This window comes from Helianthus annuus, chromosome 4, assembly GCF_002127325.2.
Source record: "Helianthus annuus cultivar XRQ/B chromosome 4, HanXRQr2.0-SUNRISE, whole genome shotgun sequence".
NCBI lineage: Eukaryota > Viridiplantae > Streptophyta > Magnoliopsida > Asterales > Asteraceae > Helianthus > Helianthus annuus.
In genome coordinates, this window is record NC_035436.2 from 120,903,499 (window position 1) to 120,908,822 (window position 5,324).

The following is a 5,324-nucleotide window of genomic DNA, read 5'->3' on the forward strand; positions in this document are numbered from 1 at the left end:
TCACCACTCAAACTGAGCCTACTATCACCTACGATCCATCCACCACAATCCCACCATTATCTCACTTCTTTCCCCCAACTACGGGTCAATCATCATCCACCTTCACAATTGCACCCAATTCAACTATCGTGCATACTACTTCATCTTTTAGACCACAACAACAACAGTCGGGCTTTCAGTATTCGACCATCCCATTTGGGCAGACCTCGGGAATTCAAGGAGATGGTTATGATGAGGGATTTGAAGATTATGAGGGTTATGAAGATGATGGGTACGGTTATGGAGGTTATGGTGATCAAGGGGAGTTTGGTTATTTGCAAAGTCAATCTCAAGGGATGGCAAGTGTTGGTGGAATGCCACAACAACAAATTATACCACAACACATTCGGCCAAGACCACAAGGGCCACCAATACAACAACCTATTCCATTGCAACAAGTTCGGCCACAACATGTGCAACCACAATTTCAAAGGCCGATTCAATACCCACCGATGCCCCAACAACCAATTGCACCACAAGGGCCTATACCAAGACCAATGGGTCCTATTCGTCCAAGGGGTCGATTGGGTGTTCCAAGAAGGCATCTTAGGGAACAAGCAAGGGGAATAGAGGCACATTTCAGGCCAATCATTACTCAAAACCCTTCACCGGTGGTTATCCCTCACAACAACCAAGGGAGAACTTTTGAAGTAAGAACAAATTCGTTGCAAAGTTTACCGAAGTACAAAGGGTTAGCAACGGAGGAGCCGTATTTCCATTTAGAGGCCTATGACTCAATTTGCAACACTTTTGGGAGTCAAGGTTTTTCGGCCGATGAAGTCAAGTTGATCTTATTTCAGTTTTCTTTGGAGAATAAGGCAAAGAAGTGGTTCTACACTTTGCCTTCGGCATCTATTTACACTTGGGGGAAAATGCAACAAACTTTCTTAGACGAATTCTATACCGCCCAAAAGACCAATGATGCTAGAAAGGGGTTGAGGAGCTTCCAACAACAACATGGTGAGATGTTCCATGAAGCGTTCGAACGATTCAATATGATGATAAAGAATTGCCCTCACCATGGAATCGAATTGTGGGAGTTAATGAATGCTTTTCATGAGGGGTTGAGTGCCGAAGACGCACGTGATTTGATGTCTATCACCGGTGGGACTTTTGGAACAAACTATGAGAATGAAGATTGGGAGTTCTTGGAAAGCATGGCAACTACATCAAAGAGAAAAGCTCAAGCCTCGAGAAGAGCCCGACCGACCACCACCCGACCGCAAGTGCACGCCATAGATGATGGTAATGTTCAAACCACTAACCAAATATATAATGTTTGTGCTTTGTGTAATGAAATAGGTCATGCGGCTGAAAATTGCCAAGGGATGTTGGAAGGGCAATACGAGGAAGTCCATGCAGTTCAAGGTCAAGGTCAAGGAGGAGGTGGTAGGAACTACAACAACATGAATTCTAATACCTACCACCCCGGATTGAGGAACCATCCGAAGTTTAGATATGGGAACCCTTCAAATCAAGCGAACCCAAATTTTCAAGGTAGCCAAGGTAATTTTGGTTCACGGCCATCTTACAATAACCAAGGTGGGTACCGAGGCGGAAATAACCAAGGTTATCAAAAGCAATACCAAACGGGTCAAGAACAAGGGGGCTTTCGGGTGGAAACGAGGTGATGGAGATGCTAAAGAGCATGCAAATGGAGATGCAAAAACGGAACCAACTTGATGAAGTGCGAATGCAAAAAGATGAGGTTCGTGATAAAAGCATCCAATCACTAACAACCCAAATGGGTCAATTAGCAACCGATGTGGCGGAATTGAAGAAAGGAAAGGGTCAACTTCCAAGCGACACTAAGGTAAACCCTTCACATGGTTCGTCACGAGGTAATGTTAACATTAATCATGTTAGTGTTTTAAGAAGTGGGAAGGAATTTAAAGCCAATTTGTCACCCGAATTGGTTGAGGGGGTGGTTGAGGATATCACGGGAATTGAAAGTGATGATGAACTTTCACCGGTTAAACCAAAAGAAACAATTGTTAAAAAACCGGGTTTGGGTGAAAGTGAAAAGAATGAAAAAGTTGAGGGTGAACCGAGTCAAGTTCCATTTCCATCGGCCCTACTTGACCCGGGAAAGAAAAATTTTATTGTGTCGAGTGGTCCTCAAAAAGAGGAGATGTGGGATATGTTCAAACAAGTAAAAATAAATCTCCCACTCCTCGATGCAATAAAACAAGTCCCCGCTTATGCAAAATTCTTAAAAGAATTATGTACACAAAAAAGGCAAAACAAAAAGAAAGTGCCTAAGCGGGTGGATTTGACCGGGCAAGTGAGTGCGGTGTTGAATGGGGAGCTTCCTCCTAAGCTCCAAGATCCGGGCACGCCATTGATTAATGTACAAGTTGGTAATTTTCAAATGGCTAAGGCGTTGCTAGATCTCGGAGCCGGAGTTAGCATTTTACCGGGGGGCTTATACGACCAATATGACTTTGGTCCATTAGCAAGGGTGGAGACGACGGTTGTTTTGGCCGATTTGTCTCATAAGTTGCCTCGGGGTATGGTTCAAAATGTTATTGTAAAAATTGATGAGTTTTATTACCCGGTGGACTTCTTAGTTTTGGATTACTCATCGGCGGACCCTAAACAACAACAAAATATAATTTTGGGTCGGCCATTTTTAAGCACCGCACATGCTATTATTGATTGTAGATTTGGTACAGTTGATATGGCGTTTGGAAATCGGAAAATGCGTTTGAATGTTTTTACTAACAATTCTAATGCTAACGGTGTTGATGAGTGTTTCATGGCAGACATAGTAGATGGATGCAACCCGCATGAGTATGAGGAGGATGGTTTGGATATTTGCCTGTGTGATTTTGCTGAACAGGTACATGTTTATGCACTACGGGTTGAAGAGGAAGCACAAGATGCTATGGCAATGAAAGAAGGTAGACCACCATGGACCCACCAATTCGAGGGCCTACCGGTGGAGATCGATTCGGGTACAAAACCATCATTGGAGGAACCACCAAAGTTGGAGCTCAAGGACTTGCCTAGCCATTTGAAGTACGTATTTTTAGGGGATAATGACACTTTACCGGTCATTATTGCCTCTAATTTGGAGTTGGCACAAGAGCAAGCGTTGATGGAGGTGTTAAAAGCAAACAAGGGTGCTATTGGATGGACGATTGCCGACCTCAAAGGAATTAGTCCATCCATCGTCATGCATAAAATTATCACAACCGAAGATGCCAAACCGACACGAGAGGCTCAAAGGCGGTTGAACCCGAACCTAAGGGAGGTAGTAAAAAAAGAGGTAATTAAATGGTTGGATGCGGGAATCATCTATCCGATTTCGGATAGCGCTTGGGTGAGTCCCACCCAAGTTGTGCCTAAGAAGGCCGACATTCAAGTAGTCAAGGATGAAAGTGGTGAACAAATTGCCACCCGACCGGTTACCGGGTGGCGGGTGTGTATTGACTACCGGAAATTGAATGCCGCCACTTCTAAGGACCATTTCCCGCTACCTTTTATTGACCAAATTATTGAAAAATTGTCGGGTCAAAAATATTATTGCTTCTTAGATGGGTATTCGGGTTATAACCAAATCACCATACACCCGGATGACCAACACAAGACCACCTTCACATGTCCATATGGCACCTTTGCCTTTAGGCGAATGCCATTTGGTTTGTGTAATGCTCTGACAACTTTCCAACGATGTATGATGAGTATTTTCTCGGACATGGTTGGAGAGTCGCTCGAAGTATTCATGGATGATTTCTCCATTTTTGGCACTACTTTTGATGCTTGTCTCAATGAATTGCAAAAGGTTTTGAAAAGGTGCGTTGAGAAAAATTTAGTGCTAAGTTGGGAGAAAAGTCATTTCATGGTGCAAGAGGGCATTGTGTTGGGACATGTGATTTCGGAAAGAGGGATGGAGGTGGATAAGGCAAAGATACGGGTAATATCATCTTTGCCACCTCCTAAAAATGTTAAGGTTGTAAGGTCATTCTTGGGACACGCGGGTTTTTATCGACGTTTCATTAAGGGTTTTAGTGTTATCACCAAACCCTTATGCAATTTGTTATTAAAAGATGTCCCGTTTGATTTTACTAACGAATGTATGCAAGCTTTCACTGTTTTGAAGGAACACTTGGTCAAGGCGCCTATTTTGCAACCACCTGATTGGTCAAAGCCGTTCGAGATAATGTGTGATGCAAGCGACACCACTATTGGTGCAGTTTTGGGTCAACGGGTTGACAAGAAGCCGGTGGTTATTTACTATGCAAGCAAAACTTTATCCGAAGTGCAACTTAACTACACCACAACCGAGAAGGAATTACTAGCGGTGGTGTATGCTTTGGATAAGTTTCGCTCGTATATTTGGGGGAGCAAGGTAGTGGTTTATTCGGATCATAGTGCGGTCCGGTATTTGATGGAGAAAAAGGATGCGAAGCCGCGATTGATTCGATGGGTCTTATTATTACAAGAGTTTGATTTAGAGATCCGAGACAAGAAGGGAAGCGAGAATGTAGTAGCGGATCATTTGTCTCGGATTCCGGTAGAAGGGATCGACGATGTAAGTGAAATCAATGAAAGTTTCCCCGATGAGCAACTCTTAGCCGTTTCCACTTTCGTTGCACCGTGGTACGCTCATTACGTCAACTATTTATCCACGGGTGCCATTCCAACTCATTGGACCAAAAAGCGTCGTCAACAATTTATGGTCCAAGTGAGGCAATACATTTGGGATGAGCCGGATCTCTTCAAGATCGGACCGGATCAAGTCATACGGAGGTGTGTGCCCGAGACGGAAGTGTTAGAAATCTTAACTCATGCCCATTCGTCCGCTTGCGGGGGTCATTTTAGTGGGCATAAAACCGGCTATCGGGTACTATCTTGTGGGTTTTATTGGCCCACTATCTTTAAGGATGCAATTGAGTTCGCCCGGAATTGTGTAAATTGCCAAAAGATGGGTAGCATATCGAAGAGGGATGAGATGCCACTACAACCAATCTTGGTTGTAGAGATATTTGATGTATGGGGAATAGATTTTATGGGTCCGTTTCCGAATTCGAATGGCTTTCTTTATATTCTTGTGGCTGTGGATTATGTCTCGAAGTGGATTGAGGCTATTGCAACACGAACGAACGACCATTCGGTTGTTTGTAAATTTGTTCAATCCAACATTTTCTCTCGCTTTGGAATCCCGCGGGTTATTATAAGTGATTGTGGTTCGCATTTCAAGAACTTTAACTTCGGAAAATTATTGAAGAGGTATAGCGTGAACCACCGAGTCGCCACACCTTACCATCCGCAAACGAGTG

General features: G+C 43.7%; 1 non-coding gene across 1 annotated transcript; it reads right to left on the minus strand.

Annotated features, from left to right (window-relative positions):
- Nucleotides 1-960: 960 nt before the first annotated feature.
- Nucleotides 961-1,066, minus strand: LOC118491856. The gene has a single exon (XR_004892301.1). It is a non-coding gene; the product is annotated as a small nucleolar RNA R71 (small nucleolar RNA).
- Nucleotides 1,067-5,324: the final 4,258 nt, after the last annotated feature.